Source organism: Hevea brasiliensis, chromosome 18, assembly GCF_030052815.1.
Source record: "Hevea brasiliensis isolate MT/VB/25A 57/8 chromosome 18, ASM3005281v1, whole genome shotgun sequence".
In the NCBI taxonomy this organism is placed as follows: domain Eukaryota; kingdom Viridiplantae; phylum Streptophyta; class Magnoliopsida; order Malpighiales; family Euphorbiaceae; genus Hevea; species Hevea brasiliensis.
The window spans coordinates 46,962,655-46,990,420 of NC_079510.1; the positions used below are offsets into that span (position 1 = coordinate 46,962,655).

Sequence of the window (27,766 nt, forward strand, 5' to 3'; positions counted from 1 at the left end):
GATAAATTTTTACATAATTATATTTAATTTTTATTTAAAAAAAAATAATTAAATTTTTTTATTTTAATATATGAAATTTGATTAAGAAAATTAATTAAATCAAATTATTTATTCTAAACAAGGGGACAAAGAATGTTACATTTATATATCACTTCAGTAAATACTTAATAAAGCTCTGAAAATACAAATCACAACTAGATCACTATACAAGCAACATAAATTCAACAAGTACCTGAATATGTGAAATTGTGAAAGTATATTGCTTATTAATTATGTGAGAGTGTTGACGTAGGTCTCTCGTGGCCTTAAATCTCAAATCTTCAGCATAGCTACTGGGTTCCAGAACTGTGTCAGGAATAGCCATTCGACCTTCAAGCATGTTCACAACTTCGGACATGGTAGGTCTAATTGTAGGCGATGCATTTGTGTCCAAAAGGACTGCTTTAACCACAGTTACCGCTTGTTTTTGGCTGACCTCTGACTTCAATGTCTCATCAACAAGCTACATCAAATGATTAGATTATTAACTTTGCACTACAGCCAGATAATTAATTAGTTAATACAGTTATAATAATTGCAGATAATCATCACCATTGAGCTGAAATGTTGTAGTCACTAAACGGTCAGAGAATCATATAAACCTATGATCTTTCATTTAAATCACACATATTATTTTGACATCTGAAAGAAAAGATATTCCAGTTTCGGAATTCTATTAAACCAGGGACATGTCTAACTTATGTTTTCTGTTTAATGCAAAAAAGCATTTACCCTTTTTTTGCCCCGTTTTCCTGGTAAATAGCCTCTCACCAAAGAACTCTCAGTACAATAAAAATAAGGCCTGATGCTCCCCCAACAACTATGGCAACAGTACGGACAGTTAACTTCTTTTGAACACTTGAACAAAGTTGCAAAGCATTAAATTAGAAATTTTTTTTTTTTTTTACATAATTGGTTCCAACAGGAATCCGAACTCAAGACCTTTTGAAGACGACTTTAGTTCTACTAAACTAAAACTCATTGGTAATTAGATTTGAGTTTAGTAAAACAAGGAAATGGAATTTCTAAGTGAGCCAAATATGTCAGAAAAGTTAAATCCGAATCAATCACATATGCAGCTCAAAGCTCTAATAAGGCTTCATTTGAGCTTCAATTTGATTGAAGACCGAAACAAGTTATCCTATTTCGGATCTTAGAAACAATTGATCGATAGATAGTAATTTAGGATGCTCAAAATAGACATTTCATTTTCCTGGCAACCAAACTTCAAACAAACATGTTTAATAAGTTAATCACACATCAAAATTTCTGTTTCCTAGATTATTTCACATGAAGAGAATTATGTTACAACAACATAAATTAAACAAGCACCTGAACCATATGAAATTTCGAAACTCTCTTGCTTATTGAACATAACACTAGTATGAAAGTGGCGAAGTTTCACTGACGTCAAAACTTATGGACTCATGATTAACTGGGTAGAGATCATGAGCAGATGTAGTGGAAGATCCAATCCCTGTACTATCAGACATAAAAATAGGTGCATGGCTTGTGCTGGAACCATCGTGTGACGTTTGCTGGCAATGATCCTTGATGGGAAATCGCAGGCCATCAGCGTAAATGTTAGGATCAGATACCACTTCCTTAATGCTCGTTTGTCCTTCAAGCATACTCAGAGCAGCTGACATTGTAGGCCTTATCATTGGTGATGCATTCGTGCACAAAAGAGCCACATTAAGCATCCTTTCAGCCTCTTCCACGTTGAATTCAGATTCCAACCTTGGGTCCACTATCTCCATTAAATTTCCTTTTTGTTGTAAAATAAAGGCCTGAAACAGACAAGCCCCAAAAAAAGGTGATTAACCTTAAAATATCTAACCAAACCAAACATTCCAAGTTAAAGCATACAGAACTGAAATGCAATTGAAATCTATGATAGCAAGATACAGTATTGTTAAAGTTTACCCAGTCAAGAAGACAAACAGCCTCATTTTTCGGCCTGTAACTGGCATTGCTCCTTCCACTGACAATTTCCAGAGCAACAACCCCAAAGCTGTAAACATCTGCCTTTTTGTTAGATAACCCCAGAGTGCATATTCTGGAGCCATATATCCTCTGCAATTAAAGTACATGACAGATTAATGCTTCATAATACATGATTTTTTTAACGATCAGGAATATATATCCCAAAAAAAGAAAATGAGGAGAAAGAAATTATGCCCATGAAACTGACATGGTTCCTGCAATTCTGGTGCTAATATGAGTATTCTCCTCCTCACAGAGCTTTGCTAGTCCAAAATCTGATATCTTGGCATTCAGGTCCTTATCAAGCAGGACATTGGTTGCTTTGATGTCTCTATGGACGATCCTAAGTGCTGATTCTTCATGGAGAAATACTAGACCTCTAGCTATTCCTACACAAATCTTCTGTCTTATTGCCCAGTCCAACATCAGAGAACTTGTTTCTGAACCTGTAGTTAATCCATAAAAGAGGTTTCTTAACCAAAATCATTTCATGTTATATGGCTATGCTAGTTTCTAGCAAACTTATCAATGCCATTATGCTTACCAAAGAGTGCATATGCAAGGCTATTGTTTTCCAAGTACTCATATACCAACAGTAACTGATTTCCTTCAATACAACATCCATAAAGTTTTACGAGATTTTTGTGCTGTAAACCAGATATCATTCCTATTTCATTCACAAATTCACAGTTTCCTTGCTTGGATTTGGAAGATAGTTGCTTCACAGCAATAATGGTACCATCTAATAATTCACCCTGCATTGGAATTGTTCTATGTATTAAATTATTAGGAAATCATGCATTCAAATGCTAACATTTCGGGAAATTTGTCACAATCCTGCATGCTTGGATAGGAGAATTTTGGAGTTACTCATGAAAGTATTAGCTGTGTTACCTTGTATACAGACCCAAAACCACCTTCTCCAATCTTGTTTGCGGAATCAAAATTGTTAGTGGCGGCTCTTAGTTGTCTCAAAGTGAAGGAATCAGTTTGCAGATCCAGACCTTTAAGATCTGCTCAATAACAGTCAGTTTGGAAGGATTCCCTTCAGAGGATGTATAGAAATTACTTGGCTGAAATAACAGAGCATTGGATGCATTCGCTATGCTTAATTTGTATGTTCCTTATTATGTGTATGTGACTTCTTGACTTGAGTGCATATTATTATTAAGACAACTGACTACAGGAATGCTTGATTCATCATGGTACCATACCTTGTTCTTTTAAGTGTTTATCCTTAAAACAGAATTTCAAACAAATAAAATCTGTACCCAAGAAAGCAAGGCATACTATCTTACTACAGAGCTAATCCCTTATCATTTCAGCCATCTAGTCATATTTCTTTTTGAAGTTCCAAAATTATATTTGTAGTATTGCAGCAGATCTAGTTGTCACCCTTATGATACCGACAATGATCTCAACTTGCATGATTACCAGTAATACAGAAATGAGATAATAATGTATCATAAACACATTTTCCCATTCTATGTAGTTCTACAATTGCTTGCATGGTTGTATTTTCAGGTTGCCCATCTTTCATTGGGGAAAGGAATTCAGGAATCCGTTTCTAGACATTAAAATAGAAAGAAACGACTTGTATGACAGCAGCAAAATAGTCTGTCTCCGGATATATTCTGGCAATAGTAATGAAATCAAAAATGAAAAATTCCAAAAAGTGAATGATGCAGTTTCTTTTTGATACCTCTTTCCCTTAATACCCTGCCTCCTAGACAACCTTTCCACCAAAGAGTGCCCATGATAATGAAAATGAGGATCAATGGCAAAACAATGGCTCCAGCCACAATGAATTTCTTCCGGTTTATAGGAGGCTTGAAATCTGTGGAAAATTGGAGAAATGAACAGCAGTGATTTTCATATTGCAATTTATGGTCTACATATATAAATTAATCCATATAAATGCAAAAAATTTCTAATAGGATAGGTGCAACTTACCAGCTTGCACATCAATGGCAGATATGAGAGGACCATATATTCCTTTATGGGGGGCAGTTGTTGTTCCTTTCCCAACCCATCGAAAGCGGATCTCTAAAGTTCCATCCTTAACAACTGCTTTAAATTGTATAATTAGTTCTTTATCTACCCCTTGTACTTCTTTCTTGATTTCAAAATCCTTCAACACGCGTTCATCCTAAAATATGCAGATTAAATAAAAACCTTCTTTATGTTACAAGTAAACAGCATGTAATATGAACCTGACTACCTGGATATAAACATCAAATATACGTCTTCCCAGACTTTGGAAGGATCTATTGTCCCTGATTACTATCTCTGCAAAGTGAAGCTTCACAGTGTAATTCCCATGCACTAAACAACGTGCATAGTATGTGAGAGAGAGGGGAGATAGACGTGCACGTGTGTACAATTCAGAGCTGCTCATTCGTAGTATGGACACATTTTTTGCTATGTACATGTCTGCTGTGTTATTTTTATCCCGAAAATGTCCACTGGTACTAAATGCCCAGTTGTCTTTCGAGGGAACATATTGTGCTTCACCTCCATACCCTTCATCTGCTTCATAGCGGAACTTCCCAATGGCGATTGGTCCTCCACCGCAGTTTATATGCAACGAATAATAATCTAATAGAAAACTAGAAATATTAACCATGTTAAAAAATATTATTTGATAAGACCAATCATAACAGAATAGACATGAACAAAATTTTGTTGCCTCATATGCTGTTTTGTATTGTTTATCTTTAGCAGAACCAATGGGGTTTTGGGTTTAATTTTTCCTGGTCAAATAAGAGTAAATATCACGCACTTAGATGCAAATGTATGTCAACCTTTTAAACAAGGAAGGTCGCCGAAGCACTCCACAGCCTTTCTGGCAAGGTAATGCATGAAAGAAGCATCAAATTATATTAAACAAAAGGGAAGAAAAATAACAAGTACGTTTTACAAAAAGAAAGGAATGAAGAAGAAATGCAGGAAATGAGTTCCTAGTAATTTAATAAAGTAGATGCTCACGAATTGTTCCCTCCGGATGTGCTTTTATCTTTAAAACAGAATTTCAAACACGCAGAGCCACCCTTAGCTTAGTTCAACTATTCCTCATGAGGAATCGACCGCCATTGTGAGGAATCGACGGCGACTTGGGCCAAGAAGGTATAAACTAGAGATGGGATCTAGTGAGGAGGTCAAGACGCGGTGGTGGTGACTGGATTTCAAAACGAGTGAGATATTCAAGACGAGGTGATGAATTGGAATCGAGAGTGAGTGAGAGGATTTGAGGAGTAATGGGATTGACATTGTCAAGTCGAGAGGGAGAGATCTGAGATGGACTTGAGAGGTGGTGATCTGTCAGAGTAAGGCAGAGAGGAACTGAGGCTGAGAGGGGGAAGAATTGAAGAGAAGGATGAGAATGAAGGAGTATGGACTTCTAAATTTTAAATAGGTAATCAAACTAAATGAAGGAGTATGGACTTCTTTTACTCTATACATGTAACTTATTACTGTATCATATATATATATTTATATTGGGCCAATTGGCCCCTTGATCTGAGACTTTCCTTGAGGCTCCAGCACTTGGAATACAGAAAGAACTCGGTTCATCGACAACAGGAAATGAAATGAAAGATTTATTTTACCTTCAGCTTGAGGAAGATACACAGCTTGTGCTTCAACCGAACACATTTGAAACATAAGCATAAGCAAGGTACTGATTCTTAAAATACCAGCAACTCTACCCTCCTTCTTCTTCTTCTTCTTCACCATCCACTTCATACTGCGTGAACCTGTTGAAGAACAGAAAAAATCGAGGCTTTCTTGGCCTTTAGACCAAGATCGTGTGGTGGTATAAGTTATGATGCATGGCATAATGAAAATGTACATGCTGCGAATTATAAAGACAAGCATGGTGCACCAAAGAGAACTAAAAGCACAGAGCAGTATGTACCTTCAGCTGGATCCAGGGGCGATGGACCAAAGCAACTTGCCATAGCTTGGAATAAGAAAAAACACTGTTTATCGAACGTCAACACGTTGTTAACAAGTTGGCAAAATTTAAATGAGAAGAAAGTTTTCGATATCCTTCATTTATGGCTGACACCTGTACAATATAGCTGGCACCTGTACACAGGGGGCGGACCGAAGTATTGGCCCCCCTTTTTATAAATAAATAAAAAAATAGCACCTTTTTATTTTAAAAAAATAAATATAAAATTTTAATAATTTTTACATTTATTTATGTTATTAAAAACCATAATTTTAATTACTAATTGCATTAATTTATCTCTAAAATATTCTATAAAATTTAAGAATAATAATTTTTTATTTATTTTAAATATTAAAATTAATTTTATCACCAAATTTTTAGCTATTATTTATTATAATAATTATAAACTATCAATTTAAAATATTAATTAATTTAAAAATATTTTAATATTTTTATACATACTTGAACTCTGAAAAATTAAATTTTGTAAAAATATTAATCTCATTTAATCAGCCATTTATTTTATAAACCTTCTTTGTTAAGTTACTTTTTATTATTTAAAATTAATAAATTATTTTTTTAATAAAAATATAATTTTTAAATTTTTGTTAATTATAAAATTATTTAAATTTTAAAACCCTTTTTCTTTAATCCCCGCGTCCGCCCATGGTTGCATACTGCTTTTAGTCAACATGTGTGACTTTCCCACATCAGTTGTGAGAGGATTAAAAGAAACAGCTTTGTAAAAGTTTCCAGCCCAAAGATGAGGACCGCAAATAATTGATAAGGACTCTGGCAATTTTAATGCTTGTTATCATGCAAAAAGAAATTGATGTTTTAAATTTTTTTTTATCTCATTTTATTTAATTTTTTTAATTAAAAATTTTAATTTTTTTCAATTTTACTTTTTTATTATATTTTTTTATCTTAATTAAATATGAAAATATTTTAATTAATTATTAATATTTTTTATAAAAATAAAACTATTCAACTATTTCTTTAATTTTTCTAAAAAATTATAAAATGGAATGGAGGGATTAATGTTTGACGTCAATTCCTATTTCATACAAATATAATTTTTGGGCATAATCTAGGGTCACAGACCATAAAATTCCATTAAATCAGTAAAAAGCATTATCCAATTAAATAATAAATAAAATATAATTAGGTCCCATTAAAATGATATGAAAGGATTTGAATTTAACAAAGAAGTCAAAGGATTTGATGTATCATATTATCCAATAATGTATATATATATTTACAGCAACATAAATTAAGCAAGCACCTGAACCATATGAAATTTCGAAATTATCTTGCTTATCGAACATAACACTAGCATGGAAGTGGTGAAGTTTCACTGATGTCAAAACTTATGGACTCAGGATTAACCGGGTAGAGATCATGAGCAGATGTAGTGGAAGATCCAATCCCTGTATTATCAGATGAAAAAATAGGTGCATGGCTTGTGCTGGAACCATCGTGTGATGTCTGCTGGTAATGATCCTTGATGGGTTTAAATCGCATGCCATCAGCATAAATGCTAGGATCTGATGCCACTTCCTTAATGCTTGTTTGCCCTTCAAGCATTCTCAGAGCTGCTGACATTGTAGGCCTTATCGTTGGTGATGTATTCGTGCATAAAAGAGCCACTTTAAGCATCCTTTCAGCCTCTTCCATGTTGAATTCAGATTCCAACCTTGGGTCCACTATTTCCATTAAATTTCCTTTCTGTTGCAAAATAAAGGCCTGAAACAGACAAGCACCAAAAAAAGATGATTAACCTTAAAATATCTAACCAAACCAAAAATTCAAAGATTATGCATAGAGAACTGAAATGCAACTGAAATCTATGATAGCAAGATACTTTATTGTGAAAGTTTACCCAGTCAAGAAGACAAACAGCCTCATTTTTCGGCCTGTAACTGGCATTGCTCCTTCCACTGACAATTTCCAAAGCAACAACCCCAAAGCTGTAAACGTCTGCCTTTTCTGTTAGATAACCCCAGAGTGCATATTCTGGAGCCATATATCCTCTGCAATTAAAGAACATGACAGATTAATGCCTTCATAATACATGATTTTTTTGAGGATCAGGAATAAATATCCCGAAAAAGAAAATGAGGAGAAAGAAATTATGCCATGAAACTGACATGGTTCCTGCAATTCTTGTGCTAATGTGAGTATTCTCCTCCTCACAGAGCTTTGCTAGTCCAAAATCTGATATCTTGGCATTCAGGTCCTTATCAAGCAGGACATTTGTTGCTTTGATGTCTCTATGGACGATCCTAAGTGCTGATTCTTCATGGAGAAATGCTAGACCTCTGGCTATTCCTACACAAATCTTCTGTCTTGTTGCCCAATCCAACATCAGAGAACTTGTTTCTGAACCTGTAGTTAATCCATAAAAGAGGTTTCTTAACCAAAATCATTTCATGTTATATGGCTATACTAGTTTCTAGCAAACTTATCAATGCCATTATGTTTACCAAAGAGTGCATATGCAAGGCTATTGTTTTCCATGTACTCATATACCAGCAGTAACTGATTTCCTTCAATACAACATCCATAAAGCTTTACAAGATTTGGGTGCTGTAAACCAGATATCATTCCTATTTCAGTCACAAATTCACGATTTCCTTGCCTGGATTTGGAAGATAGTTGCTTCACAGCTATAATGGTACCATCTAATAATTCACCCTGCATTGGAATTATTCTATGCATCAAATTATTAGGAAATCGTGCATTCAAATGCTAATGTTTCAGAAATTTGTCACAATCCTGCATGCTTGGATATGAGAAAATTTTGGAGCTTTTTATGAAAGTATTAGCTGTTTTACCTTGTATACTGGCCCAAAACCACCTTCTCCAATCTTGTTTGCGGAATCAAAATTGTTAGTGGCAGCTCTTAGTTGTCTCAAAGTGAAGGAACCAGTTCGCAGATCCAGCCCTTTAAGATCTGCCCAATAACAGTCAGTTCGGAAGGATATCCTTTATAGGATGCATAGAAATTACTTGACTGAAGTAAGTGAGCATTAGATGCATTTGCTATGCTTAATTTGTGTGTGCCTTTGTACGTGTATATGATTGCTTGACTTGAGTGCATATTTATTAAGAAAACTAACTGCAGGAATGCTTGATTCACCATGCCTTGTTCTCTTAAGCTTTTATCTTTAAAACAGAATTTCAAACAAAAAAATCCGTACCCAAAGAAAGCAAGGCATGCTGTTTAACTAAAAAGCTAATCCCTCATCATTTCAGCCATCTAATCATATTTCATTTTGAAGTTTCAAAATTATTTTTGAAGTTGTCACCCTCATTATGCCGACAATGATCTCAACTTGCATGAATACCAGTAAAACAGAAATGGGATAATAGTGTGTCATAAGCGTATTTTTCCTTCTATGTAGTTCTACAGCTGCTTGCATGGTTGTATTTTCAGGTTGCCCATCTTTCAATGGGGAAAGGAATTAAGGAATCCATTTCTGGACATTAAAGTAGAAATAAGGGAATTGTATGACAGCAGCAAAATAGTCAGTCTCCGGACATACTCTGGCAATAGTAATGAAATCAAAAATGAAAAATTCCAAAGAGTGGATGATGCCATTTCTTTTTGATACCTCTTTCTCTTAATACCCTGCCACCTAGACAACCTTTCCACCAAAGAGTGCCTACAATAATGAAAATGAGGAACAATGGCAAAACAATGGCTCCAGCCACAATGAACTCCTTCCAGTTTTTAGGAGGCTTGAAATCTGTGGAAAATTGGAGAAGTAAACAGCAGTGATTTTCAGATTGCAGTTTATGATCTACATATATAAATTAATCCATACATGCACACAGAAAAATTGCTAGTAATACCTCATCATGCAACTATAATAACTCGATATACGCCATGTGCATGAACAGCGTAAAATTTCTAATATGATAGGTACAACTTACCAGCTTCCACATCAATGGCAGATATGAGAGGACCGTATGTTCCTTTGTATGGGGCAGTTGTTGTTCCTTTCCCAACCCATAGAAAGCGGATCTCTAAAGTTCCATCCTTAACAACTGCTGGAAATGGTTTAGTTAATTCTTTATCTACCCCTTGTGCTTCCTTCTTGATTTCAAAATCCTTCACCACGCGTTCATCCTAAACATGCAGATTAAATAAAAAGCTTCTTATGTTACAAGTAAACTGCATGTGATATGAACCTGACTACCTGGATATAAACATCAAATATCCGTCTTCCCAGACTTTGGAAGGATCTGTTTTCCCTGATTATTATCTCTGAAAAGTGAAGCTTCACTGTGTAATTCCCATTCACTAAACAACGTGCATAGTATGTGAGAGAGAGGGGAGATAGACGTGCACTTTTGTACAATTCAGAGTATTCAGAGTTGTTCGTTCTTTGTACGGATACAGTTTTTGCTTTGTAATTGTCTGGTGTGTCTTCTGTATCCCTAAAACGTCCAGTGCTACTAACTACCCAATTGCCATACGAGATCAATTGTGCTTCACCTCTAACTTCGTCATCTGCTTCGTAGCTGATCTTCCCAATGGTGATTGGTCCTCCACCGCAGTTTATATGCAACGAATAAACTTTTGAACAAGCATGTTCGCGCAAACACTTCTGTGCCTCCACAGCCTTTCTGGAAAGGTAATACATGAAAGAAGCATCAAATTTTATTAAGCAAAAGGAAAGAAAGATAGCAATAACTTTTTTAATAAAAAGATAGGAATGAAGAAGAAAAGGAGGAAATGAGTTCCTAGTCATTTAATAAAGTAGAATCTCACGAATTGTTCCCTCGGGCAGTGCTTTTGAACAAATTCCTAGTGAACCAACCAAGAAGTTAATTTCCAAAATTAAAAAATGGAACTGACATTCTTCAATCACAGAAAAATATTTGTACAAAAATTAAGGAGATATTCTTACAGACTATCTCGACAAGCAACTGGGACAGAAGTTTCAGAAAATTTGTTGTAAGAAATATCGGTTGGACTGCACATAAGCATTAACCTGTTTTATGGCTGGGAAAAAGTACTTTCTAAAATATTTTGGTTAAAAATGTGAATACATTAATGAAAGTTATCTATTTCTTGCAACTTCAAAGGTGAAAAGAATTTTTTGCAATTGTAATGTATGATATAAGAAACAAACATACCATCTTTGAGGTCTTCTTCTGATCCATTCTGGGATGAGTCCATTTAGCAAGTTGTTCGTCATACAACTATACAATTATGATGTCAATTTATTGAACGCATCCGGAGAGTTGGAAAAATGGTATATAGAGGATCAAGCAAATTTGAAGTTTTGATTATTCTTTACATTGCCACTTGCATGAATTTAGAATGCTTACATTGACCGTGAATCATTATTTGGCGGTTCATAATCATTTGGAAGCTTTCCAGTCAATCTATTGAAACTGAGATCTCTGCAAGACAACAAATAAAAAAAAAAAGTGCAGACATCTCACTGAGAAAATTTTCTATAAGGAACATAAAGTAGGTAATCAAAACATAAAGTAGTTGATGACCTGTCTCAGAAATGGATTCAATATGAAAGTAGAATAGAGGAATTCAAGAAATGAGTGATCAGGGAAAAGTAAGATTACAGAATTTTCACACTTTTCATTTTTAATATGTAGTCAGGGAAAGGTCCAGATATATTGCAGTTCCTCAGTGTCCTGAAATGTAAATTATCTTCATGTCAGCTCAAATAATACAATGCAAACTATTTTAATTTTAAAGCATCAAAGTAAGAATGGCTTACAAATATTTCATTTTTATCATGTTTGTTAAATTCGGAAACCCAGAACCTTCCCCAAGTAAGTCACTGATCCTTCTACATGGCATAGAACATGTATAAAAATATCTAAGAGAAACATAAGTATGTTAGGCAAGTAAAGAAGTAAAAACTCAAAAGGCACAACTCACATTTGGGTTAAATTAGTCAAGACAGAAATGTTAGAGGGAATGGGCCCTTCAAGACCACTACCTTGGATCTCTCTGTTAACAACACCATTTGCAACTGTTTTAGATTCCACCAGAAAACTAGTGTTGAGTATATTTAAAATTTATGACAAGGGAAAGGCACCTACATCCTCTCAAGTAGTTTCCAACTCTGAATAAAACTGGGTATTTTTCCGCTGAAATTGTTACCGCTAATCCTACTGCAGATATATGACCCAATACATAAAAGAGATTAAAATAAATAAAGGCCGAAGATATTGCCCTTCTAAAGAAAATAAACATAACATAAAATGTATATAAGACTTACAAATCTTTTAATTTGGTGATCTTAGCGAGTTCCTTAGGTAACGATCCGGAGAGATTGTTGGCATTAAGAATGCTGATTTTAACAAAGAGAAGCAAATAACAAGCTGCTGTCATGTTGTTTTTATAATTAAATACAAATTTTATAAGAGAGGGTTTGAGGGACTTACAGAGTATCCAAATCAACCAAGTTTCCAAGCTCAAAAGGAACAGGTCCATAAAACAGATTGTTCTCTAAGTTCCTGAACAAATATTATCCCTCAAGATTACCACTAATCCAAATTTAGAAAGTTGAAATAATTGTAGATTAAAATAAAAGTTAAGAAAAAAGAGACAGATACAGAGAGAGAGAGAGAGAGAGAGCAAGCATACAAGTATGTAAGCGAGGTGATGCTTCCCAAGTATGTTGGAATTGAACCTGTTAATTTGTTCACTGAGATGGACCTGCAGTGTGTGAATTTATATATTCAGTAGCAGCGAGTATCTATTTGGTTTTCCTCATTTGGAAATTGGAAGTGCAGAAGTTTCATACAGAATTTCCAGTTTTGTGGAAGCCCATTCAGGTGGTATATTGCCACTAAGGTAGTTACGAGTCAGATCACTGCAAGTCAGATAAAAGATTTTTCACTTGAATTAGAGGTTATAGCTCTATTTCAAGTGTTGAAAGAATACATATACATATAAATATATATATATATATAAAAAAAATCATAAATAGAAGTATTTCTTACAGTCCCTTAAGGAAAGGCAGCTTCGCAATTGATTTTGGAAGCACACCATCAAAATCTCTCTCTTTGAGAATTCTGTATTTCAAGAATACATCAAATCAAATATATGATGGGTAAAATTCTAAAATTTTAGAAGTTCCAAGTCAGTTGTTGTAACTATAAACAAAAAGAAGATATCTAACAATAGCTTCCGATAACTACCAATATGCAACGCATTTTCCCCTTTTTAAAATCTAAAAGTTTATAAATTTTATTTTTTATTAATTTTTATGTTTATAATAAAAAAAATTTTAATTTTTTTAATTTAAAAAAATAAAAATCAAATATAATTATAACTTGCAAATGATTTATTTCAGACGAAGTGAGTAAAAAATATTTTACCAAACTGAAACAAGCTTTGAAATAGGTGAAAGAAGTGTACATGTAAAAAACATGGCATACACCATCCAGGCCTGTGCAATTGCAGAGGATCGTATTCTTGTAAGGTTTAGTGAAGTCTGATTCGTTCCAGTTTGACAAGTCATTGCTGCTGGCAGGTTGGAATCTCCAGTCTTCTTTTCCCAGTTGTGTTGCAATTTCACGTAGAGCTTCCACTGCACAAATAAATTTACTTATTTGCTTATAACTTTTAGGCTATAATCCAAAAAAATAAGCAGGGAGGAGAATCGCTTAGTACTTATAAATACTATATTTATAAGTTAGTTTAATTATGTATTTTATTATATTATCCTTATTAAATTTAAATTTTCATTACGTATTTTATTTAATATTTTTTTATTAATTTTAATTATAAAAGTACTTATAAACTATTTTTTAATAAATTATATCAACTATTTATTAATCATTTATAAATAATTTAATTAAATATATAATTTATTTAAAATTATAAATGTTTATAAGATTAAATTAATTTATAAATATTAAATACTTATAAATTAATTTTTTATAAATTAAATCAAATACTATTTAAATTTTAAAAGAATTTATATTTTAAATTTTAATATTATTATTATTTTAATTTAAAAAATTATACAATACTCTCAATATATATATACATATAATAATTATATAGACCTCGCTTTTCATATTTTAAAGAAAACTAATTTTTGATAAGGTATATTTTTGATTGGCCCAGCTTGATCTGAAATTCCTTTAGCAACTTGCAAACCCTTTCATGAGTTCATCAACAGGAAATGAAATGAATAATTTATTTTACCTTCATCTGGAGGAAGTTTCACAGATTGTGCTTCAACCGTGCACATTTGCAACATAAGCATGAGCAAGGTAGGTCTTAAAATACCGGGAATAGCCTTCTTCTTCTTCTTCACCATCCACTTCCCACTGCGCAAGCCTGTTGAAGAACAGGAAAATCCATAGAAAGATCGGGGCTTTCCTGGGACTAAGATCTTGTGAAACTGTGTTGTGGTATAAGTTATACGATAAGCATGCTAAAATGTGTGTGCGTGTGCGCGCTTCTTTTTCTAAAGCTGATTATAATTGTGGCATATTGAAAATGTACGTGCTGCGAATTATAAAGGCAAGCATGGTGCAGCAAAGAGAATTTAAGCTAAGAACTGTGTTTAAGAGCGCGTAGCAGATATATACCTTCATCTGGATCCAAAGGCGATGGACCAAAGCAACCCACCATAGCTTGGAATAAGAAAAAACACTGTTTCTTGAATGTCAACATGTTGCAACAAGTAGAGAAAACTCAAATGATATGAAGTTTTTTATACGACGATGGTGCTTCATTTATAGTTTCTTTTTTTTTTTTTTTAATAATAAGAAATATCATTACTGCAAATCAGAAAATACAACTCACAAAATAAGAGCAGACGAATTGGACCCTCAATCCTGCATATCAATCCAAGAAATTGCAGAAGTGGCTAATAGGTGTGCCATGCAATTTGCTGACCTTTTAATATAAACAACAGAACCATTAGCAATTTCTTTAAGCAAGACTTCACAATCTGAGACTAAATCACCAAAATAAGATGGATCCCTGTGAAATTCATTTACTGACTGGACAAGGACAAGAGAATCACTTTCAAAAATAATATTTTGCAAGGATCTCTTTTTCACCCAACTGCTTCATTTATAGTTAGACACTTGGATCATGCACTGTGTTTACATCATGGGTTTTAAAAGGTTAAAATGACTTGACTATATATCTCCACTGGATTTCCATAAATATGCGAAATTATATATGTAATAAGTAACTCTTATAATATATTTTACATATTTTAATTCACGATAAATTAAATTTAAAGAAAAAAAAAAATATATATATATATATATATATTCAACCAATCTTGAATATCCTATTTCAAACCTATATAATTCTGTTAAATTAACTAAAAGCATTTCTATACATTTTTAAGTTTGAATATAATTAGTAACTGGTTATTTTATCTATTTATTATGTAAATTATTTATTACTTTATTTTATAAATTAATTTATAATATATTTTTATATTTTTTATTTTTATAATTATACTACAAAATTTTGTTATGATAAAATTTTTAAGTAATTATAATTTTATTTAAAATGTTGATAAATAAATAACTAATTATTTATGTCGCAGTGGTTTTTAAAATATTATTATTAAAATTTTTAGGCTATAATTATGAGAAATATTTTTTAAATTTTATGAATAATTTTTTATTGAATACTTTATATATACATATATTAAATTTTATAAATAATTTTCTAATGAATAATTTTTTTAAATTATTATTAATAAATTTTTCATTTTAATTTTTTTTCTTCATAAATAAGTTTTTTCTTTTTTGACAAAATTGATAAATAAGTTTTTTAATATTTCGCGGAATAGGTCCTCAATATATAAAAGTTGAGATTAAAAAAAGAAAAAAAAATCTGGAAATTGACTGATTGAGTTGCGGGATAAGGGTACAAAATAAGGGCCTCATTTGTCTTCGCCCGGGACCCTGAAATTACACCTCGGCAGACTGAACCTTGAAAGTTCCACTCCGTCGACTGTACTCATGATTGTGATGTGTGATGTGAAGAAATATGAAGGGCAGAGCGAGGATGAATATTAAGAAGAAAATGGAAAGTTGGAAACGACCAAGTCTTACCACATATTTCCACACTATGATTCCCCAATAATTAATTAATACATAGTTAATGCACATAGGAATAAAGTCATGGTTCATTCCTTTCACAGAGTTAGTCAATGAAGGAGATAATTGAATAACAAATCTCTTTTTGATACAATGGTGGTGCTTCATTTTATGGTCAGGGCTAAAACTAGAAATTTAGAAAAAAAGAGTAGGTTTGGAATTGAATATTATACAATTGAATCTTGAGATCATTGTATAGAAGTTATAGTTGACACGAAAGCAATTAGAAAAGAGAAAAGATGATTCTCATTGAACCAATAAATGTTCTCAACATATATGCGGACAAGAAAGGCAGAAGAAAAATAGGTAGGACAATTAGGACAAAAGTTTCAACTGTCTGAGCTAACTAAAAATAAATTACAGCAACCAAGCTAAACTGATTCAACTAACTGCCCTGCTGCAATTCTCTAGCTCCTCTTTTGCTTGATAATAACCATAATTATGAATGGTTCTCTGGAATATAATTGCTTCATTTGTTATTAAAACTTGCATTTTTATGACTTGTTTGATATTTTTTATGACTTGAAAAAGGTAAAGGACAATTCAAATAAGCACCAATTTGTCACTCTTTTTTTTTTTTGGAATTTTAAAGTGTATGAAAATTTAACATATATATATATATATTTTCCATATACATTATACTATAATGAGCTATATTAAAAGTATAGTTTGCCTATACTAAAATAGCTTAAATTAATTTGATTTGATTTCCATCATTATATGTATGGATATATTTCATTGCGGTAGCTTAAAGTCTTTTTGGCCCAAAAAATATTGAAAACTATTAGTAATGTCCATTAATTGAACTTGGAATTATCTTGATCAAATTGGCTTTTGATTTGACTTTTCTTTATTATATATTATTTATTTATTTATTTATTTATCAATGTGAAAATCCAACATTTCTTCTTATACTTTTCAAGCGTGGATGGAAGAAGTCCCTTCGCATCTTTTTTTTCTGTTGTTTCCTCTGATGCTTCTTGTGGATCAAATTCTCGTTGTGGTATAAATTTATTTACCTACTGAAAATTATATTATCATTCCTATCTTTTTTTCCTTTTTTTTCTTAATTGATTTTATATTTAATTTTCTTATAAATAATACTATAAAAATTAGAATTGTACAAAATTTTTGCATGTTTAGTGAAATAAAAATTCCAAACAACATTTTCATTGATGAATTTTTTTTTTTTTTTGAATCTCTCATTGAGTGAAAGTGATGCAAAATTCTTATTAATTGCAAGGAAATGAACAGATAGTTTGATACGCTACTTTTTTTTTTTTTTTGTTAAAGGTTAGTTGACATACACGTTATCTTTAGTAGTTGCCATTAATGTTAGCCACTTGTGATATTGTGGAATCTGAATTAGACTGAGAGGAGTCATTTCCTACAGTTTGATTTCGATTTTTTATTACGGTTTCGATTCATTCGGGTAAAGGCAATACAATATATGAAACAGTTTTCTTTTAAATATATATATATATATATATATATATATATATATATTATGATCATGTCAAATTCTCAATAAAATCGTGAATTTCAATTTTAATACAGTTCAAATTTAACATTAAAAACTTATAAGCGTCTCTCTCTTTCTGATTTCATTTAATACTAATATAAATTTGTGGAATCATTAATCGATTTTCTCTTCCTAATTTTGCTGATACCAATTTGAGTTTGTGGAATTGTTAATTGATTTCAATTTCATTTTTAATCGGATTGAATTTAATTCGATTTGAGAATTGAAATCAGCCTTTGGCTAACCCTAGTTATCTTTAAAGAGGGGAAATAAAAATCTTGATTGATGACAGACTCTTATAAAGAAACAAAAAAAAAGCCAGGGTCCACACAAGTTCCATGTAGAAAATTAAAAGAGTAGAGGAAGAATATTAAAAAGAAGAAAATGGAAGCCACATCTTCCCTTGACTTGCCAAACTATTGTTCCCCAATAACTAATGCATATAGAAATTAATGTCATGGCTCAATCCTTTAATTAGCCAGTGAGGGAGACAACTGAATGCCAAAGGATGCATTAACATTTCATTTTTCTATGCTATTTCATATACGCTTCGTTTGAAATAAATTATTGTAAAAAGATAAATTTTTACATAATTATATTTAATTTTTATTTTTTAAAAAATAATTAAATTTTTTTATTTTAAATATGAAATTTGATTAAAAAAATTAATTAAATTAAATTATTATAAAATTATTTATTCTACAGCAAATACTTAATAAAGCTCTGAAAATACAAATCACAACTATATCACTTAATAAAGCTAAGTGGGCAAAAAAAGCCGAAAGAAAGAGATATATCACTACAGCAAATATTTAATAAAGCTCTGAAAATACAAATCACAACTAGATCACTTAATAAAGCTAAGTGGGCAAAAAAAGCCGAAAGAAAGAGAACTTGCTCAATGAGATTGTTGACAGAGGATGTGCTATGAAGTGGATGGGCGAATTTGTTATCACTCCTTTTGATAAAGCAAAAGAAGATGACATCAAAGCAGTTTGATAAGGCTTTAATGTCTAAGACAATCCCCTAGACATGAAGAGGGGCTGAATGTTCCTGGAGGGAGTTGATAATCACTTGCGTTGGACTCAGGATTGACTGTGTGAAGATCATTTGTAGAGATGTAGAGGAAGAGGAAGAGGAAAATCCAACTAATGTGTCATTTAATACGAAAAAATTGGTACTTGACTTCTGCTTGAATTATGGTGTTAAATCCTGCTAATGGTCCCTTGTTAGGGGGTTTAAATTCACATGGGGAGGTGTTCACTATTTAATATAATTCATTAAATCAAATTACACAAAATGGAATTAGAGTTTAGTCTAATTAGAAAAAAAAAAAAAAAAAAGGGAAATGATAAGGGCCAATGATGCTACTCATATAGGGGAACAAATATTATACATTGGCTTTGGGTTCAGTCATACATGTCACGACCCAACCTATGGGCCGGACCGGTACTAGGATCTGGGCTAGCCTAAAACTCCCGAGGCCCGTAGTAAGCCTAACTATTCCTCAACCCAACTCTAAGGCCCATTTGGGCCCAATTTCAAAAATTCAACCGGACAGAGTCCTACCATAAAATCGACCATTCAACGGGGAGTTTTTGACTCGCCCGACCTGTAAACACAATATATAATAAATTGTGGAGCTCAGCTCACCCTCTACATAATCAAAATGTCATTACTCAAATAGGAGCTCAGCTCCCTCATCCAATCCCATCATGCATACAGTTAATAATTTTACAGGTCCAACATAACTTTTATAATACAGGCCCAAAATAAAAATAAGTGTTTCTTAACACATGCAAAGTCTAAAATTTAACTCAATTGTACAAAATACATTAAATACTATTAATGGACCTGCGAATAAGAAGAGCAAGTTAGCTACAACAAATAATCCTCCTGTAGCCTGGAAAAATAGATGAACAGGAGTGAGCGTTCAACTCAGAGAGTAAAATATCAATTTTAACCATAATCTCTATAACTTTCTAAAGCTAATACACTCTATGGAGTGAAATGCAACATAGTTAATATTTTCACATCATAACAGCAGAAAGGCAATTTGGAGCACTCACACACCCGATAACGTCAAACAATACATATACGGGAGCTGATTCCCTATATAGCCCTCTTAATCCAACCTCTGCCAGCGAAGATCTCAAGCTGGACTTTCGCTTAATAAACCAAATACGGGGTCCGGCGAAGATCTCAAGCCGTGTCTACCCCGAAGGACCGGGTCCCAACGAGTATTCCTCAAGCCGTGTCTACCCGTCCTATCCATATCCAGTACCATATCACACGCACGCTAACGCACGCACACAGCTCCAAATTACCACAAACAACACCCATGGCAATTCATCAATTAAGAATGCAATATAAAACGTGCCTAATATTTAACTTCATAGATATATACATATAAGTGATGCATGAGCATGCTTGAACATATAATAATATTAAAATTATAATTAAAATTAATATTTTACTCACAGACTTAATCGCAATCACTGTGGCGGCTGGGCGGAGGAGAAAGGCTGTCCCGGCTCACCTGACAATTTAATTGCAATTATTTAATATATTTGACTCAATACAAGTTTAGAAAAGACCAAAGACACCCTAAGTTGGGTTGAAAATTCGGCAGTCTCCCTTATACCTATGACCTACCCAACCTGCAAAATGGTTCAAATAACACTTCTAAACTCAACCCATATCTCATCATCATTATATGGCCTCTCCTGGGCCTTCCAAACCAAACAATAATCACAACATCAGACAACTCAATTATAAAGACTTCAAAACTAATATTTTTCAAAAACTATCCAAACTAACTTTAAAAATTCTATAAACCTGCCCCACGGTCAGTAACAATATTATAAGGCTATTACAATAGGAATCGTAATTTTCTTATCATCCACGAATATTTTATAAATTTTATTCTAACCTAGTACAAGGCAAAAATTGAGTAATGTAGAGTTCGAGTTTACCTATACCAAATCTGACAACTGGAACGCGTCCAGAACGTCTGAAAAAGGTGGGGTAGCCTATAATCTTAACCCGGTTCTGAAATGGTTCCAGCAGCTTATCTGCTCGGCCCGAAATTGCAAATCCGGGCGACGATCAAATTTCCACGAAATAAAAGTACATATGCGAAGTCCACAATTTCAGGGTTAGAATAATATATATATATATATATATATATATATATATATATATATATATATATATATATATATATATATAATTATTTGACAATTAGGGATGTTACAATACAGTAGGATGATGCTTGTTGCCTTGTTTTCGGACGATGCGTGTGGATATACATGATGAAGGGCAACATCGTACTACAAGGAATATCAATGCTCAATTAATAGGCTAGATACGTGGGAGACTCTTGATACGGATATTGAAAATCCTCTATAAGGGGAAAGGTTCTTGAATAGTGGGTCGGGCCATTACAATTGGTATCAGAGCACTCCGCGTGGCCTCTTGAGCGATGATGGGGCAAATCTCAGCGAGTACGCTGAGTCCCAAAAGAGGGAGAAAAAGGTTCCTTAGGCAAATCCCACATCGACAAAGCACGGGAGAGATCCTGGACTTAAATTGGGTGGTCTTGGAACACTGGTTAGCGCGCTTTTGAGTGTAAAAACCCAAGGGACAAATCCGTGAGGCCTAGTATAGATTGGGCCAAAGCGAACAATACTAACTGGAAATGGATTGGGCCGTTACAATTTGGTATTGCTTAGAAGGCAAATGCCCTGGGCTACAGAAGCATCTCAATTAGATTATTTTCCGTATTATACAATAGTTAAATGATTTAAGTCTGAATTAGAAACCAAATTTCGTTTCTTTTTTCCAAATTAGAATCTTTTGATTTGATTCCAACCAAAATTTTTTGTGTCCCTTTAAAAGAGTAAAATCCATTTTAAAATTCTAACATCAAAACATTAAAGAAAATAATTATATTAATTCCAAATAGCAATACTAACATAAAAATATATTTTATATATAGTCTTTAATAAATATATTATATTATTTTTTATTCATTTCTTAATTGTATGAGTCTTTAATTAAAATATACAGATATAATTAAAAATTAAAAATTATATCATATGATTAAAAATGTGATTATATATATATATATTACAATTTTATTCACGTATAAATATATATATAAAAAATCATAAAAAAATATAAAATTTATAAAATAAAATATTTTTAATTACATTACTAAATATTTTCTTTTTTTAAAATTTTGGGGGGCCATGGTCGACCAAAGCTTCCGCCCCTGTTGGTAAGATCCTACAGCCTACAAGGTAAGAAAATATTGAACCATGGAATTACAAACATAAAGTAGGCAGCGATCAGGGGAAATTATTGTAAGCTACTTTTCCTGCAAGGTTCTATTTAGTTATTAATGAAATTATTTTCCAGGATCTGATTGGATCTTCAGAAAATCTACTAGTTAACTGAAGATTCTATAAATTAGTTCGTTCGATGAACCCTGCAAAATGATTGCTTTAGGAAGACCATCACAAAACGGCAGAAAAATATGAAGATTCATCCGCTTCATTTTGAATAAATTAAATTTACAATTTCATACAAAAAAAAAAAGTTGATAGAAAACAAAAACTTGCACAAAAATATTTGCGTATCAATGTATTCCCACTGCAAAGCTTAATGATCCCCCTGAGCTAAAAGAAGGCAAGCAGCAAAACTTCAATATGGCATCTGGGACAAAACTGGTGGCTCTTCTGTCACCCAACTAACACCCACGTACATCTTATGGTTTTGATCCTGGATTAATCTCATAGAATTCTTGGTCAGATGTAGAGGAAGAGCCATATGTATGCACTGCTGTTAAATCTAGGGTTTGGCTCCCATGCAGACGTTGAGAGTGTTGACGGAGGTCTCTCGTGGCCTTAAATCTCAAATCTTCAGCATAGCTACTGGGTTCCAGAATTGTGTCAGGAATAGCCATTCGACCTTCAAGCATGTTCACAACTTCGGACATGGTAGGTCTAATTGTAGGCGATGCATTAATATTTGTGTCCAAAAGGACTGCTTTAACCATAGTTACCGCTTGTTTTTGGCTGACCTCTGACTTCAATGTCTCATCAACAAGCTACATCAAATGATTAGATTATTAACTTTGCACTACAGCCAGATAATTAATTAGTTAATACAGTTATAATAATTGCAGATATCATCACCATTGAGCTGAAATGTTGTAGTCACTAAACGGTCAGAGAATCATATAAATCTATGATCTTTCATTTAAATCACACATATTATTTTGACATCTGAAAGAAGAGATATTCTAGTTTCGGAATTCTATTAAACCAGGGACATGTCTAACTTATGTTTTCTGTTTAATGCAAAAAAGCATTCACCCTTTTTTTGCCCCGTTTTCCTGGTAAATAGCCTCTCACTTATGAGTATATTTAAAATTTATGACAAGGTAAAGGCACCTACAGCCTCTCAAGTTGTTTCCAACTCTGAATAAAACTTGGTATTTTCCCACTGAAATTGTTACTGCTAATCCTTCTGCATATGGCCCAATACAAAAACAAGATTCAAATAAATAAAGCCTGAAGATATTGCTCTTCTAATACATATATATATATATTAAATTTTTGAAGGACTTACAAATCTTTTAACTTGGTGATATTAGTGAGGTCCCGAGGTAATGATCCAGTGAGATTGTTGGCATTAAGATTGCTGTTTTTAACACAGAGAAGCATAAAACAAGGTAGCGTCATGTTATTTTTATAATTAAATGCAAATTTTGCTTCAAAAAAAATAGCAAATTTTATAAGAGAGGGTTGAAGGGACTCACAGATTCTCCAAATTAACCAAGTGTCCAAGCTCACCAGGAACAGGTCCACAAAAAAGATTGTTCTCTAAGTTCCTGAACAAATATTCTTCCTCAAGATTACCACTAACCCAAATTAAGAAAGTTGAAATGATTGTAGATTAAAATAAAAGATTAGGAAAAAGAGACAGAGACAGATAGTGAGAGAGCAAGCATACAAGTATTTGAGCGAGGTGATATTTCCCAAGTAATTTGGAATTTGACCTGTTAATTTGTTCACTGAGATGGACCTGTAGTGTGTGAATTTATATATATCAGTAGCAGCGAGTATCTATTTGGTTATCCCATTTGGAAATTGGAAGTGCAGAAGTTTCTTACAGAATTTCCAGTTTTGTGGAAACCCATTCAGGTGGTATATTGCCACTAAGGTAGTTACGAGTCAGATCACTGAAAGTCGGAAGAATTTTTTGCTTGAATTAGAGGTTAAAATCCTTTTTCAAGTGTTGAAAGAAAATGGACATAATAATAATAATAATAATAATAATAATAATAATAATAATAATTTCTTACAGTTCCTTAAGGAAAGACAGCTTCGCAATTGATGGTGGAAGCACACCATCAAGATCTTGCCCTTTGAGAAATCTGTATTTCAAGAATACCAGGACCCATCAAATCAAAATTGGTAAAATTCCAAAATTTTAAGGTTCCAAATTAGTGTTTTTTTTCTTCTTCCAACTAATTTACACACCCAACCAATCAGACATTAGAATCTCATGTAAGTCTTATTGCTCATAATTTTAAATGATATATTAATTTCAGATTATATAGGTGTATTCATACAAGAATTTTCCTAAAAAATAATTCACAAAACAGAAACAAGCTTGGAAATAGGCGAAAGAAGCTTACATGTGGACAACATGGCATACACCATCCGGTCCTGGACAATTGCAGATGATACTATTGCGGTAGGTTGGCATGCTATTGGATTTGGTGTCTCCCAGCTTGAGTCATTACTGCAAGGGTCTACATTGAAATTCCAATCTTTTTTTCCTAGTTGTGTTGCAATTTCACGTAGAGCTTCCACTGCACACACATCAAACATATGATCAACTTTAAAATTTTTTGGGTGGCAGGTTGCTGGTTTTCAGCTATATATCAGCCTATCACTAAATTAAACAGAGATCGTTTGGTTATTACAAATACAAACGTCATCAAATGAGAAAATTCTGTTACCTCCCTCCTACTTGCCTTGTTGGTAAGAATGCTTATGAGAAAATTCTGTTAGTTCCATATCAGGCTAACAGAAAAGATCAGTTGAGGTTAGTTCCATATCAGGCTAACAGAAAAGATCAGTTGAGGTTGAGGGAGGCCTTTATGCATTGAATTTGAATGAGAATAACTGATTTACATGACGATATGTTGAAGTTAATTTAATTGGGTTTTTGGCAGTTCAATTTTCGTGAAGTCACTGTGAATGAGGATGTTTTTGCAAATGATTCAAGTGGGATTGATTTTAAGAAGAATAATGAGAAGGGATTGATGCAATGCAATATGGTAAGCTCTTGATGTCATCAGGGATAGTGTTAAATTGATAGTGTGCACTGGGGAGGAGAGATCAGAGTGATCAAGAGAGATGAGAGATAGAACGAGAAGGAGAGGAGAGGGAGTGAGCAAGGGAAGCGAGAGGAACCATAGGGCAGGGGGCTAGGAAGAGAGGGAACGCCAGCAGAAGATAGCAACTGTTCACCCACCTTCGACGCCCTTCAGACAGTGCGTCACCACACCATCATTCCTGTCTTCCACGACAACCGCACACGCAGAGCCACCCTCAGCTTAGTTCAACTATTCCTCATGAGGAATCGACCGCCATTGTGAGGAATCGACGGCGACTTGGGCCAAGAAGGTATAAACTAGAGATGGGATCTAGTGAGGAGGTCAAGACGCGGTGGTGGTGACTGGATTTCAAAACGAGTGAGATATTCAAGACGAGGTGATGAATTGGAATCGAGAGTGAGTGAGAGGATTTGAGGAGTAATGGGATTGACATTGTCAAGTCGAGAGGGAGAGATCAGAGATGGACTTGAGAGGTGGTGATCTGTCAGAGTAAGGCAGAGAGGAACTGAGGCTGAGAGGGGGAAGAATTGAAGAGAAGGATGAGAATGAAGGAGTATGGACTTCTAAATTTTAAATAGGTAATCAAACTAAATACTTTTTAGAGCGGAGGTAAATTATAATTTTTTTTTTGTTTATTTTTAAAAATTAATGGATTTATTTATTTTTAAAATAATAAAATACTTATTTAATTATTTTTAAAATAAAAAAATTATTTTATTTTTTTTAATTTTAAAAAGCTTGTTTAAGTAAAAAATTTATATAATTATTGAACAAAATTTTAAGAGTTTAAATATGGGTAAATATGCACGTTTGCCCATATTTAAATTTATGTACAATGTCTCACTTTCAATGCATAAATTAAAGTATATTATGGATGCATAAAAATATAAAACTATTGTGAATTAATAGATATGTTGAATTATTTTATGTAATATTCTTTTACTCTATACATGTAACTTATTACTGTATCATATATATATATATATATATTGGGCCAATTGGCCCCTTGATCTGAGACTTTCCTTTAGGCTCCAGCAACTTGGAATACAGAAAGAACTCGGTTCATCGACAACAGGAAATGAAATGAATGATTTATTTTACCTTCATCTTGAGGAAGATACACAGCTTGTGCTTCAACCGAACACATTTGAAACATAAGCATAAGCAAGGTACTGATTCTTAAAATACCAGCAACTCTACCCTCCTCCTTCTTCTTCTTCACCATCCACTTCATACTGCGTGAACCTGTTGAAGAACAGAAAATATCGAGGCTTTCTTGGCCTTTAGACCAAGATCGTGTGGTGGTATAAGTTATGATGAGCATGCATAAATACGTGTGTGTGCGTTTTTCTTTTTGTAAAGCTGATTATAATTTTGGCATAATGAAAATGAACATGCTGCGAATTATAAAGACAAACATGATGCACCAAAGAGAACTAAGAGCACAGAGCAGTATGTACCTTCAGCTGGATCCAGGGGCGATGGACCAAAGCAACCCACCATAGCTTGGAATAAGAAAAAACACTGTTTCTTGAACGTCAACACGTTGTTAACAAGTTGGCAAAACTTAAATGAGAAGAAAGTTTTTGATATCATTCATTTATGGCTGACACCTGTACACAGGGGGGGCGGACCGAAGTATTGGCCCCCTTTTTATAAATAAATAAAAAAATAGCACCCTTTTTATTTTAAAAAAATAAATATAAAATTTTAATGATTTTTACATTTATTTATGTTATTAAAAACCATAATTTTAAATACTAATTGCATTAATTTATCTCTAAAATATTCTATAAAATTTAAGAATAATAATTTTTTATTTATTTTAAATATTAAAATTAATTTTATCACCAAATTTTTAGCTATTATTTATTATAATAATTATAAATTATCAATTTAAAATATTAATTAATTTAAAAATATTTTAATATTTTTATACATACTTGAACTCTGAAAAATTAAATTTTGTGAAAATATTAATCTCATTTATTTTATAAACCTTCTTTGTTAAGTTACTTTTTATTATTTAAAATTAATAAATTATTTTTTAATAAAAATATAATTTTTAAATTTTTGTTAATTATAAAATTATTTAAATTTTAAGGCCCTTTTTCTTTAATCCCCGCGTCCGCCCATGGTTGCATACTGCTTTTAGTCAACATGTGTGACTTTCCCACATCAGTTGTGAGAGGATTAAAAGAAACAGCTTTGTAAAAGTTTCTAGCCCAAAGAGAAGGACCGCAAATAATTGATAAGGACTTGGCAATTATAATGCTTGTTATCATGCAAAAAGAAATTGATGTTTTAAATTTTTTTATCTCATTTTTTTTAATTTTTTTAATTAAAAATTTTATTTTTTTTTCAATTTTACTTTTTTTATTTTATTTTTTATCTTAATTAAATATTAAAATATTTTAATTAATTATTAATATTTTTTATAAAAATAAAATTATTCAACTATTTCTTTAATTTTTCTAAAAAATTATAAAATGGAATGGAGGGATTAATGTTTGACGTCAACTCCTATTTCATACAAATATAATTTTTGGGCATAATCTAGGGTCACAGACCATAAAATTCCATTAAATCAGTAAAAAGCATTATCCAATTAAATAATAAATAAAATATAATTAGGTCCCATTAAAATGATATGAAATGATTTGAATTTAACAAAGTCAAAGGATTTGAAGTATCATATTATCCAATAATATATATA

General features: G+C 32.6%; 1 long non-coding RNA gene and 2 pseudogenes across 2 annotated transcripts; all 3 read right to left on the reverse strand.

Moving 5' to 3' along the window:
* Window positions 1-1,220: 1,220 nt before the first annotated feature.
* Window positions 1,221-5,027, reverse strand: LOC131169149 (probable LRR receptor-like serine/threonine-protein kinase At1g07650; annotated as a pseudogene).
* Window positions 5,028-7,266: 2,239 nt separating this feature from the next.
* On the reverse strand, window positions 7,267-26,558 carry LOC110653105 (probable LRR receptor-like serine/threonine-protein kinase At1g07650; annotated as a pseudogene).
* LOC131175949 (uncharacterized) lies at window positions 14,190-15,083 on the reverse strand. Of its 2 annotated transcripts, none has more exons than XR_009146047.1 (3): window positions 14,790-15,083; window positions 14,573-14,642; window positions 14,190-14,318 (listed from the first exon to the last, which is right to left on the reverse strand). It is a non-coding gene; the product is annotated as an uncharacterized LOC131175949 (long non-coding RNA). The 2 variants fall into 2 exon arrangements; XR_009146048.1 differs by having other exon boundaries at window positions 14,573-14,636; window positions 14,790-15,080.
* Window positions 26,559-27,766: the final 1,208 nt, after the last annotated feature.